A 14,386-nucleotide genomic window follows, 5' to 3' on the forward strand; every position below is an offset into this window, starting at 1 on the left:
TACGTTTTAAAAGTGTGGTAAAAATAAGTACTCTGGAATTTATGCATGCTCCAATACTTTCATATCCCCCATGTCTACGTAATTCTAAATACATCAACCCAGCATTTTTTTAAAAATATAATATTGACTGTTTGAAATGAGTCAAAAGTGAGGAGACAGAATGAACACGCCATGAAAGTCGTGCACTGAAAAATTTTCGAAAAAAATCGAAATTAAAGCTGTCGTCTTTATTATTTTTACATTGCAATGATAGTTAAAAATCGTTTGGCATTAATTTTTGCTTGTTTACTTCAAATTCTACGTATTTTAGAAATGGCTTGAATTCGCAAAGTAACAACAAACGCAATTCGAAAATGTTATTAATTCTTCATTATATTCGAAATAAAAGTGAGTGTGTGAAAAACCCACGTTTCAGTTCTGTAAAAGTTTCAGCAGAATAGAATGAAAAATTTTCGTTCCAATTTCACTTCTAACTGTTCACCGTGTTTGCAGAAAATGTTTAGTTAGTGTGAAAAACAGAAAGTTTAGGTTTTCCTTCGCAAAATCAATGATAAATTAACCCGAAACCTATAGAAATACATTGCAAATCGAAAAATTCTTTAAAAAAGTCCAACAATTTTCTTTGTATGAGACTTTTTCGGGAAGGAAGGTGGGAGAAGATCTTACAGAAAATTATAGAACACTAGTCTTCCAGTGCGATAACGATGGCCAACTGACAACCTTTATCAGTGTTGGTCTGAAGCCTCATCCTCAAAACACATGGAATCGTCCGATACCACGTGTTGGGGGAGGAGCCAAGTGCCAACTGCTAAAAAATGGACAATACTTTGAATCCAATTTCTGGCGTAGCTTGAAATCACCCTAAATTAACAGAAAAGCTAAAAGCATGCTAAGAATTCCTTTGAAAGGATTTAATTATTATTTCTCAATTTTGGGTAATAATACAACAGTTTAGGACTGATTCTACCATTTTATACCAGAAAATAAAGTCAAAGTATTGAAGTATGAGTGGGGGCAGTTTAAAGTATAGTGAAATTGTGATTCAAAGTTATACTGAACTACTTTTATGGGAAATTTAAAAGATCAAATATTTTAGAACCTTCAATGTATTTAAAGGCGTCAACGTGGACTACAAGAATGTACCGATCTCCAAGTAACTTGGAAATTTAAACGTCGTTGTCCTTTTTTCTTAGCAAGAATTAAAAATTTCAAACGTCAAACCCTTTGAAGATATCTTTGTGCTTGAAAATTAAAAAAAAAAGGTAAATGCACAGAATTTCAGATTACTGCAGACACTTGTTTTAGGGTTACAGTGAACCCCAAACACGTGTCGGCAATAATCTACTTTTGTGCTATTAGCATTTTTTTTCTTATTTTACCAAACCCCTTGTTTTAGACTTACAATGCAAATTAACGTCAAAGTTGGAGTAGTAAAATTTTAAAGGTTTGCAGTGTTTGTAAATACTCGCATAAAGAGTTTTGTACTGCTTCAAAGACTGAGAAAATACTTTCATTTAGTAAAAAACTTGAGAAAAAGACTACTCGTGCCTAAACTGGATCAAGAAGAATGCCAAGTTTTACACAATGATTGTTTATAGATCAAGTACAAAACACAAGTCTTGCTAAATGCATGAACTTTTATTGAATATTAAAGTAAAACGTTAAAAATATATGTAAATATATCACAGAAAGTTTAAGATAAAAATGCACACTGCAAAATAAAATTACGTATTCATAGGAAAAGTTCAGATGTTCCACAGCCAAGTAACCTGCAAAGAAAAAAATAATATAAGTTAGTGTTTTAATATTAACATTTTGATTTTTTTAAAGGTTCGTTGCAACAAATTTTTTAGAATGCCCATACACATTAAACTAGTATTGCTTAAATACATGCTTATTTTAACAAAAATGAGAAATATCCTGTTTATGTTTTTAAAGTCTTCATGTCAAACTTAATTTTGAAATAGATAAGAAATTGACTTCCTTGCACATTGTTAAAACTGAAGATTTAACTTTTAATCAAGCTTCCAGTCAATCCACGAACCTTTTAGAGGATGCGCCCCTTTTCAGTTAAAATGGCAAAAGAGCTAAACAAGTAACGTCGTGGGGCTAACATCTTACAAGGTGAAGACTATTTTGATTATTAGTACACATTTGATAATGAGACCACCGATTCCATTCAGAACCTTGCTCTAGTTTTAGTTTTCCTACCTCCTTCCCAAATGTCAAAAATTATTTGCGACGAGTTATTTTTTAATATTAGTTTCTCACATTTTTTAAACTCTTCGGAGTTCTTCGAAACGCTTCCATGAATGGTATACAGTAGACCTTCATTTTACGCGGGGGTTTCATTCTACAAAAATGCCGCGTAAATCAAAACTGCGAAAAATTAAGACTTGATAGTAGTTTTAAAATAATAAGGATTCCATACGAGTTCGATCGATTAAAAAAAAAATCGTTCAAGCGAATGGTAATCATATGACAAGTTCGATATGTAATTATTTCGATACGTATGCACAAGATGCATAAAGAATATTATAAACTTAGTGTCTATGAAAAAGAACTGGTTATGATAGTCTTTTGGCAGTCACTCGCGTCGCTTTGGTGACGGGATCTTTCTTCACTAACGAATCAGAATTAGTGGAGGAGCAAACTGTCAAATTTTGGCTCCCGTGCGATTTTTGTGATACAATGAGTGTAAGGTTTTCTGAAAGGTATTGGCAGGAGGAAAACAAATTAAGATGCTGCTATCCCCGAAAATGCTGCGGGGGGGGGCAGAAGGGGGGAGGAATTATTATTCGCTGAGGGGCAAGTGGTTTTCCATTCAATTTGTCATACAGTTATGGGAGTTAGGTTTTCAGAAAGGTATATGGGTAAGTGGAAAACGAATTTGGATGTTGCCAACCCCGAAAATTGTGCGGGGGGGGGGCGATTATAATAACTGCGTTGGGGGGCTAGTGACTTTCCGTTAAATTTGATACAATAAGAGTTTTTCTGAAGAGTATTGGCACGAGAAAAGCGAATTTGGATGTTGGTACCCCCAAAAATGCTGCAGGGGGCGGTTATAATTTCGAACATAAAACAGTTATATATGCATAATTTCTCGGTTTAAAACAAGTTTTCAAAGCTGAAAATACTTAAATCCACTAATAACTACATTATGCCTTAAAATCCGAATCCATTTACTGGATGCGACACTATTGGAGCGTTTGCTGGGAAAGAAACTCTTGTTGGAAAGCCTTACAGCAATGTAATTCAGATATTTTGCAAGCTTTTGGAAATTTAGGATTGCATTCTACGCCCTCTGAGGATATGTTTGCTGCATTGGAGCAGTATGTTTGTAAACTTTATATGTCAAACTGCTCTAAATCGGATGTTTGGCTCTGTTCGGTTCATTTTATTTCAAAAGAAAATTGCCGAATCAGAGAAAATGCCCCCAACACAATCAGTTCTTCGCTATGCTATTATGAGAGCACACTATCAAGTCATGATTTGGCAAAATGATGTCATTGCATGTCCAAAGATTCCACAGCCAGATGCTGATTATGGTTGGGAAAAGCATGAAAACAGATTTGTTCCCAGATGACCAGAATGGAACCTGCTCTACTGGCGGTTTTAGAACTGGTAAAATGCTCATGCAAAAAGTAAATGCTCAACACTTTTATGCAAATACAAAGGATTTCCGTGCACGGACGAGTCCGAATGTTTAGATCTGGATGATGCAAATTACCGTTTTAACTGGAAAGCAGTTCCGATGATTCTGACAGTGAAACGGATTTTTAATTTGTTTTATTCATTAGTATTGCTTTGCTGACTTATTGATCAAAATTCTTGATAACTATATTCTTCCGAAACGGTCAAGCACGTAAAAAACTTATTTTAATGGTTAATCTAAATGTATATTTTCTTTCAAACATTGTTAACTAAGTGCCTATGTGTTGATATCTACAAATTCCATAATCTTGTTTTTATTTAACTGTTTTGGTAGCACATCGTTGTAACAATCTTTTACCTTAAGTTTATAATGTTGTCATAGTAAGAAAAATATTCCAATATTCTTCTGAAATGATTTTGTATATAAAAAACATTTTAATGGTTAATTGAAATTTATCTTCTTTCAAGCGGTCTCAAATGAGTGCCTATGGATCTCTGTAAATATAGTTCTAGATTCCTGTTTTTATTTAGATATTTTGCCCAGCAAATAATTGTAACAGGAAATATGAAGTTTTTCTGTTCTTTTACCTAAAATGTACAATGTTGGCATAATAAAAAGAAGTCATAGTTTCAATCAATGGTTTGTTTCGTTCAAAAATATTTTATAATCTGCAACCGAAAGAAACACCTCTACAAATCAGCATAAACTCATTCATAAACTCTCATCTTTTGCAATGAAAAAGGAGTTCTTAATAGCTCCGTAACACTTGTCTGTAATTTAATTTGGATGTTTATGCGTTATAATAATGTTATTGGTGAATTTAAGCATTTTACGCTTTGAAAACTTGTTATATATTCAACATTTCTCGGTTTACAACTGTTTTATGTTTGCAAATATAACCCCCCCCCTGCGGCATTTTTGGGGGTAGCAACATCCAAATTCGTTTTCCTCGTGCCAATACCTTTCAGAAAAACTAACTTCCATAATTGTATCGCACGGGAAACCATCTGCTCCCAGATTATAGCTGTCTACAGTCAAAGAATGGCTCAAAACTTTCAATGGGGGAAAACTTTTGTGTCATTGATGTCGGTATCCTAGTTGATTTGATCCTTTGTCACTTCTAAGTTTCCAATGAGCTCAGAATTGTGTGACTAACTAGACGTAAGAAAGAGCTTGGGAACCGGTTCGCTCTCGCTCACTTAACTAGATGGATCAGCCTACCGAAGTTCGGAGGGGAAAATGATTCTCCCTCGGAGTAGACTCGGCCTCCATTGTGAGGGCAAATATATTGGTGGTTGAGCAGCATTTGCTTCGTTTCTCAGCATTTTTCAGGTGGATGAAACTCGGTCATGCCGACTTCGTGTTCAGCATTTAAGTGTACGAATAGAGCAAAGAAAGGAAGCAATGTATCTTTCCACAGGTAAGAGTGGGTTTATATTTAGAAGCGTAGAATTTAGTTTGAACTACTATAATATTAAATAATCAACAGGAGTAAAAATATTTTAAATACAGAAAAATTCCCCAAGTCTGGATAGATAAACGTACAGTTGTACGCTTTAAGCACGTTTTCAGCAATTTAATGTGTTTTTTTCATTTAAATTTGCGATGTACATGACTTTGATATCGCAAACCAAATTTTAAAAAAAAAGTTCCCAACATCTGATCCAAAATATAAAGTGAAGCTGCTTTAATAATGTCATTTTTCAGGGCAAAATTTTAAATATGTTTCTTAAAAGCAAATGTAGAACTAATTTCATTTGATAGAAAATAATACTTATTTTAAGGCATGTTAAAATGTATTATACTATCTCATATCTAGCACACTTTCGGACCAATTCCAATGCGTATTAATATAGTAGTTATTTTTAAAACAATATAAAAAAACGCATTTTTTTAAAATTTATAAACAGTCAAATTACAAGAAGTTTTGTTTTGCAGTTAACACAAGTTAAACGATGCAACTTTCTGCAATATCTATAAAAAGCGATTCATTTTTTCCTGGAATTTTGTATACTTACTGCATGATTTTATCTTTTGAAGCCCACAGTTTTTTTTTAATATATAGTCTGTTTTGATATTAGAATGTATTCTTTTTAATTTGCTCAAAATTATATAAAAAAATACCACACTGCTTACAGGTTTCCTTTGCGTAACAAAGAGCTTTTGCACAAGTGGGTGACAGCTGTCAAAAGAAAATTTTACTCCTACAGTGTATCATTGTGTTCTGAGCATTTTACGGAAGATGACTTCTTAAAAGGCTACCTAAATATTAGAAAGTTGAAACCTAAGGCCGTTCCAACTGTATTTAACTTCCCAAAACATCTTATAAAGGTAAGTGATCTTTATTATTATGCATATAATGTATATATCGTCGCTCCTGGGGTAGGTTCCTGGGATAGGCGATTACCGCTTAGGGCAGCAGATTTTAGCAGCGGCAAATTTCGAAATTGAATTTTTTTTTTTAAGCATGAGTATATGTTTCAGCGTCAAAAGATTCATTGCTTCAATGCTAAAGAAAAAATAAATAAATAAATAAATTAGAGTGTGTACCAGTGCTTGGAGATGTTAAATTCGGAGCTATATTTTGCAAGAAATTCAGTAAAATTTTACAAGTGGCAAATTGAATGACAAAAGTCTTCTGAAAATATCATTATCTGTTCCAATTTCATAAGATGCACTGCTTTAACGTTACAAAATATAAATTTTAGTGCGTACCAGTGCTTGGATATGCAAAACTTAATTTGGAATTTAACTAGAAACTCACTTTAATTAAGCACTTTACTCTTATTTTTATTTTATTAATATATTATTTTATATGATTATTACTATTATTCAATGGGGGCGGGGGGGGGGGGGGGCACTTGTCAGTATCGCCTAGGGCGACAGAACTACTAGAGCCGGCTCTACCTACCCTCATCGACTTTCCAAAATGTTACCATAAATTCTCATATAAATAACAGCCGATGAATCGAGTAACCTGCGTGTTTCAACAATGAAGCTCGCGCCACGGCATGATAATTTGGTAATATATTTTGGTAATGTTTAACATGCAGGGAAATGCTTTCATGTAACAAGGCTGAACTCGTTACGGTAAATTAACTGTTTTAAGGGCAAGACTTCAATTTTATGAAAACGAAGAAAGCAAAACAATTAACGATATCTACTGGAGTTTAGGGTTAATCCGCTGGTGTTAGGGTTAAAATTTCAACTATCGAAATATCACCAAATATGCAATTGCTTCGTTTAAACGTAGAAACAATTTTCACCCGTCATACAATGACGGGCGATTTTCTAGTGAAGAGTAAAAGTTGCAAATAAATTGCTAAAGTAAGAGTATGCCTTTTTCAAGTCCCTAATCAAACCAAGATAATCAGGGGCCGAAGTTGACCAAAAATGAGTAATTTGGTTTCCAAAAATTTCTATTATCAATGAAGAGTAAAAGCTGTAAATAAAAAGCCAAAGAAAGGTTGTCTACCCTTTTCCGGTTCCTAATAAGGGTTGTCAGGGCTAAAAGATAACAAAATTTCAGTAATTTATCCTTAGCGAGTACACTTGGTTATTTATTTATAAGTTCTGGTATTGTTGTGAGTTTAAGTTAATTAGGTTTTGTGTAACATGCAAGTAAACTCTTGACAAAATGCAGCGGGGAAATTTTTCTTGAATTTCAAGTTGTCATATATTTTGAGCCAGAGTAATTCAAATGCCTCATACGTCGTAAATTTACAGGCAAAATACTTGTTTTTAATGAGTTGCAGTAACCCATTAAAAACAAGCATTTTTACAGTAAAATTATGAAGCACGGGCTTTTGAATTACTTTGAGTGAAAGAAACTTACATGTAGGTAGTATACTGAAGAATATAAATACTTTCGCGAACATTTATAAATTTAAATCTTACAGACACATACTATCTTTGATAGTAATATTAGGTTCAGGTTAGTAATTAAGTACCGTGAAAAAGAAGATATATTTATGCAATGTTATTTTATTAATTAGTTGATTTTTTTCCAGGAGAATAAAAAACGTAAGTCACCAGTGAAGCGATGTAGTACGGCATCCATCACAGATGTACATCTAGTTGATGCTCTTCAAAATGAAAATAATCCGGTAAATGAGCATTCCTATTCAATTCAAGAAAGCCCAAGAAAGTTAAATACTTTGTATGAAAGTCAGATTTTAGAGCTAAAGCAGCAAAATAAACTTTTGCGGAGTAAACTGAAAGTTGCTAAACTAAAGTGGAAAAGAAAAGAGAAAAAAATTAATTCTATGAAAAGATTAATCTTCGCTGAGGGATAAAAAATTAATAAAACAAGAGGCGGCAAACATTCTGGAAGAAAACTTTTCTCACGTAGAAGAAATTTTCAATCACAAAATTGGAAGCCGAGGCCAGTATAGTAAGTCACTGAAATCATTTGCAATGACTTTGAATTTTTACTCAGCTAAGGCTTACGCCTATGTTAGGAAAAGCTTCAACAAGGCGTTACCTAATCAAATAACCATCAGAAGATGGTCCAGGTCAGTAAATGGTAAGCCAGGAATCACAAAAGAATCAATTGATTGCATTAAGCAAAGAGTGAAAAATAGCGATCTTCCAATATTTGTTGCATTAATGTTTGATGAAATTGCTATTCGAAAACACATTGACTGGAATGGTGAGGAATTTGAGGGATATGTTACTCTCGGAAGAGGCATTTGCCATAATGTACCTAACGAAGCTAAAGAAGCTCTTGTTTTTTTAATTGTAGGTATTAATACTTGTTGGAGTATTCCTGTAGCCTACTATCTAATTGATGGCTGTGAAGCATATGAAAAAGCATCCTTACTGAAATACTGTATCTCAGAAGTTGAGGGTGCAGGAGTTACAGTGGTCTCCGTTACATTTGATGGAACTAGAACAAACATCTGCATGGCTGAAATTCTTGGAGCAAGAATTGATGCTGACAACATGAGGTCTTTTTTTTACGAATCCCATCAATAACAGAAAGATATATGTAATTCTAGATGCGTGTCATATGCTAAAACTGGTTCGGAAGTTATTTGCTTCGGTAGGTCTTACTGACAAAGATTCTGGTCTAATAAATTGGAATTACATTAAAAAATTAGATTAAGTACAAAATGTGGAAGGTATCCATTTGGGAAACAAAATAAAAAGGATGCATGTAGATTTTCAAAATCAAAAAATGAAAGTAAGTTTAGCATCCCAAGTACTAAGTTCATCTGTTTGTGAATCCTTGATGTTCTTAGAAAATGATTTGAAACATCCCCATTTCATCGGAGCAACTGCGACCGCTTTGTTTTGCCAGAAAATGGATAGATTGTTTGATATGCTTAACAGTTCAAATCCCTCTGAAACAGGATACAAAGCAGTGCTTAGGACTGGAAACTAACTCATTTGGAGCAGATTTTTTGTTGACGTATCCGAGTATCTCAGAGAACTGAAATTAACTTCGTCAGAGACACCTGTATACAAAACGAACATGAAAACTGGTGTTTTAGGTTTTCTTTGTAACATTGAAAGTGTAAACGGAATTTTAGATGACTACGTTGCTACAAAAAATCTTAAGTACCTGCCTACTTATAAACTCAGCCAAGACCATTTGGAACTCTTCTTTTCGAGAATTAGACAAAAAGGTGGATTGAATAACAATCCTTCAGCTGTACAATTTCGAGCAGCTTACAGACAACTTTTACTCCACCTGGATGTTGAAAATTCGGCAAATACAAACTGCATTCTACAAGATAAAACTGAACTTTTACAGTGCAATGACGGAACCAGTGTGGAAAACTCCTCCTTTTCACAAGACATCACATATTTGCATTTTGATGTTTCCTTTGACCATGGCGAAAATGACTTAGATGACTTGAAACTAACAAAATATAGCAAAAATGTTGTCACCTATATTGCCGGATTTTGTTAGAAAACAGTCTCGCAACGTTTAAAATGTGACGAGTGTTTGAAAGTAATTCGATCAAAAAAAATGCAGCCGTAACACATACTGCTCTATTTGATAGGAAAAATAAAGGAGGGTTGACGAAACCGACTAAGGATAGTGTTAAAATTTGCTCAGAAACAGAAAAGTGTATCCGTAAGTATATTAACAAAGGTTTACCAAAAATGGTCAAAATAAGAACCAAAATTGTCAATTTAGTGCTAGCCAATTTTACTTGCATTTCATTTAAAGAGATCAATCATGGCAATGATGATAAAGATAGGGAGCATACACTTCAACTAATAAAATTACCTGCAAACCAATATGTTAAACTAGATTTCACCATATTTCTAAGAATCTCAATTGTAAGCGTAGTAGAATCAGACAAAAATTAACAAAAACCATACTCTTTAATAACGATTAAATTATCCGTTAAGTATAAAATAGCATAAATAAACTTATACCAAACAGCATTTTATTTTAATTTTGTTCTAAGAAAGACATGAACAATTAACAAGTTAACATATAAGCTGATTACGTATAGTTTTATGCAATTTACTAGCTTTTAGAACAATAAAACGATAACTAATGCTTCAACTTTAAGTTTCAAAGATACTAGGAAACCATACGATAGTGTAATAACGAAAAATATTGATAATTTAGCAGCAATGGAAAGAGCTAAGTACAACATGTGTCTAGATTCGTAAATTTTTTGCCTTCGTATCTCCGTAACCGAAATATGAAGTTTGTAGGTCTCTCGTAATTTTAAGAAAAGTTTAAATTTAGCAAGTTTCAGTGAGAAATGGATAATATTTTTCACACGCATGCAGGCAGATACCGCTCGAAAACTAAAGTCTTTTGTATTTTTAAGGACATAAAACTTTTAGATCAATCAAAAATTAGCGTTGAAAAGTTGTCACCATTAAAAACTGCACATAGAGAGTTAAAAGCAAATTTTCGTGTTTTATCAACAATTTAGTTGCAAGTGTTACATATTATTTTATTTCATAATATTTGTTATTGATTCTGATCCGAAAGTGGATGTGAGATTTACAAATCTATGTGCCTTATGCCATTTTTGTTCAATAAAAATATTTTGTAAATTTTACTTCTGGCAATTTAAAGTACATATTCTGATTACGAGTAATTAAACATGTTATCATGACTTTAAAAGCCATGCAATATCAATTTTGATTTCTTAAATTTATAATTTATTACTAACCAAAAGTACATATAAATTTACCCATGAATTGCAAGTTTTATACAGTAAACTTCACAGATATATCCGAGTTAATTTAAAATCCCTTTATTTGAAAATATGCGAGAATTCATACAAGATACGAAATGCAGCCTAAAAAATCCTCGTAGTGATTAAAACTGACTTATCCGTTACCCAAAAGTTAATTTTTCGTTGAAGACAAAAGTATACTTTAATGTTTCGCATAATTCCGAATGACGAATGAGTTACAAATTAAGAAGATGCGAAATCTATTTTCAGGTTTGAAATTACCTCCAGTAGTTAATTTCGAACAGAAAAATGATTGAGGATTTTTTTTTTCAAATAAAAAAAAAATCTTACACTGAAAGTACTATTTTAAAACAGAAAAATCCCAGAAAATTGCGGAAAACGAACCGATAGTAAGTTTATGTGATGTGCGGTGGAAAGTTCTTGCCCTAGCAATGGCGGACGATCGAATGGAAAAGGAATCACTTTTCTACCACAGGATGATCCATCTAGTTAAGAGAGCGCGAGCGAACCGGTTCCCATGTCTATGGGACCGAGTTCTTACTAGCAAGCCAAAATGCAGTTCGTTGCATGTTATCCGCAATCTCAGGAGTTTCGACTTTGAAAGAGTGGGACATTTTATCTGTTAGCATTGCAGCATTCCATTAAAATAAAAATTAATCCTCGTAAAACAAAATAAAGACGTCACATCTTAAACCGCGTAAAATCTAATCCGCTTAAACAAAACCGCGTAAAATGAGGGTCTACGGTAAGTTTAACGGGACTTTTAATTTGCTTAGTATGTGAGGAATACGTTTACTTCAAAATATAACCCCATTATAGCAAATCCATTAACGTATTTCAGTTGATTGCAAAATGAATTCATGAAGCTTAAAGTAATGCTTCTATCAGTAAAATTTGAAAGAGGAAAAAAAAAGTATTTGCAGAATTTGAAGAACAAGCTCAATAATCCCAATTAAAATTACGAATGCATTTTATGACAAATCATTTGACTGATTCACAAATCGGTATTAATATGTCTGGATTAATTTAGCAAACCATGGTAACTGATTTCAAACAAATATTACGAAAAAGAAAGTGTCCAATAGCCAGATGTGAAATCCAGCACTGGAATTGACATTTTCTTTTTCAACTTCATGTAGTGTGTAATTTAAAAGAATGTGTAAAAAAATAGCTTTCATTTTACACCATTTAAAGTGAGTTTTTAAATAATATTTGCGTAACTTAAAACATTTCGGACCTGTCAAATGAAGCTACAATTAAAAGTGATGTACTGCCTGTTTACGAGACAACCAAGAATGCCTCAATTACGCAAATTTATCATTTTACCAAGCTTATTGTTTTCAGACCACTTCCATGCCTCAGAAATGTTCTATACTTAGCGACTTTTTTGAACCTAAAATAATCTATGCCAGATCGCTGATAACAAACGACGACAGCTTCATTTATTTCAAACTGGCGCTGAATAGCCGATGAAGATTTATACGCATGATTACATTCGCTTTGAAAGAATCTAAAAAGAGCAACCAAAAGCACTTATTTCAAAGGATAACCACATGAAGCACTTATTTCAAAAGGACAGCCACAAGAGAATTCAGTCTTAATTTATTAACACCTGTGAAGCGATCAAACGAGAGAACAGCTTTTTCTTTGCAACAAAGAAATTATTTTGGATGAATTACTCAAGTGAAATCAGATACAAACCAAAATTTTAGTCAAAAGCCACCTTATATCCCCACTAAAAAGGATCTCAAAATTTTCTCTAGAAAGTGCCGCTTTCTTGAGAAATTCTGCAGAAATCTGAAGATATTTTTAAGATTTTGTTTTGCCTCAAAAATATCAAGAATTTTTTGAACCATTTTAGAGTCATTCACAGCTTGCTAAATTCGTCTCACGAATTTCTACACAAATTTAAAAACAATTTGGCGCTAAAGTAAAATCTGAAAAAAATCTGCAGATACCATTAACATCGAACGAACAACGATTTTTGCGATTTTCTTTTTCGAAATTTTAACGTTTTTTTTTTTTTTTGAAAATTCATTTTAAAAAGGTTGTGCGAAGGTCCTTTGATGCTCAAGAATTCAGAGGGGGATTCCTCTCATTCCTATAGTTGGGGGGGGGGGAGTGTCGATTATCCCCCCCCATTGAAAAAGGTTTTTCTTATTCAAATTCAGTTTTCATCGGATCTAAAGGATTTTGGCACCAAGGTCCTTTGATCAGGAGGAGCTCATATTGGTGTTTTTGCTCACTGTAGGGGGTCGACCCCCATGGGGGGGGGGGCCTTATAAAAATTCAGTTTACATCGGATCTTTGCTAAATTTGAACAGAGGTCGTTCAATGCTCAGAAATTTACGCAAGGGGAATCTCGACTTGTGTGGGAGGGGGGAACCCTTAATGAGGGGGGGCGACCCCCCTCATTGAGATGTCTTCTTTGTACAATATCTGTTTTCGTCGGATCTTTCACAAATTTGACACAGAAATCCTTTGATCAGTAATAAACTCGCATAGGTGGATTTCCGCCCATATGTGGGGGGCGGGGGGGGGCGCCCCCCATGGAGTTTTTTTAATACTAATCCACAGTTTGCATCGGATCATTGCTAAATATGAAACAGGCTCTTAATGCTCAGGAGTTTACATGAGGGGTTTTCACCCCTTTGCGCTGGGGGGGGGGTAGACCCTCCAGGGCGTTTCGCCAGAAAATCTGTGAAACAGAATGTTTACACTTTTTTTTTTTTTTTACAATGACTGAAATTTTGAGATTCTAAAAAAAAAGTAAGAAATCCAAAGTTATATAAATTTAAATTTTGAGTCCTAAAATAGCTCTTTGGGAAATTTTACACTTTTTTTTTCTTTTATTAAATGTTGATATCGAATGGAGTTTTTCGATGTTAAAGAAATTATTGTGAACATAGGTGTCCTTTAGGTTTTAAGTACATAATCTGTGATAGTACAATGCAATTTTGATGTTTTTGAAGATTGAAACTAGAAATTTGCAAATACTTATTTACTTTATCAAGTATTTATTTAAATTATTTTTTATAACTGATATCATAATTTTGATTTTTACTTTTTGAATTAAAATTATACTAATTGAACACATATTTCTACATTTTTATCCATAAAAAAAAGATACGATTGACATAAAAGAACCAATCTATAAATGAAATTAACTTTTGATTGCGCAATAACTTTCCTGTCCTACTGCAAAATCTAGAGTCCAGCAAAATCTAAGCAATTCACGACAATGAAAATTAATACAACACTAGTTCATATTCTGATAGTTTGTTCGAAAATGCTGCATTTTTTTTCTTTTTTAATTCGTTGTAGATTTTTTAAATTTAACGATTTTTGAACCACTTTTTTTCATATTTTTTTTGCTCCATACTAATCAGTTTCGGGTTTGAAGTGAAGAGAACTTGCTTACTGCTTTACCGGCGACCGGCGATTTGTTTACGTGTTTGCCTCTTCCATGCTTACGCTCATTCAATTTTTTTTCGCTATTATTATAATTTTAAGCTTTATTTTGTCTTTAAACTGCTTTTGCTCATATTAATTG

The 14,386-nt window shown here is 33.3% G+C and overlaps 1 protein-coding gene across 2 annotated transcripts in view; it reads right to left on the bottom strand.

The window, feature by feature from the left end:
• Positions 1-1,632: 1,632 nt before the first annotated feature.
• Positions 1,633-14,386, bottom strand: part of LOC129218659 (uncharacterized) — a 75,334-nt gene continuing 62,580 nt past the window's right edge. For both annotated transcript variants that reach the window (XM_054852980.1, XM_054852979.1), the window contains exon 3: positions 1,633-1,769. The gene's annotated coding sequence lies outside the window, so the exon portion shown is untranslated. The remainder of the gene's footprint in view (positions 1,770-14,386) is intronic.

Source organism: Uloborus diversus, chromosome 3 (assembly GCF_026930045.1).
Source record: "Uloborus diversus isolate 005 chromosome 3, Udiv.v.3.1, whole genome shotgun sequence".
Classification (NCBI taxonomy): domain Eukaryota; kingdom Metazoa; phylum Arthropoda; class Arachnida; order Araneae; family Uloboridae; genus Uloborus; species Uloborus diversus.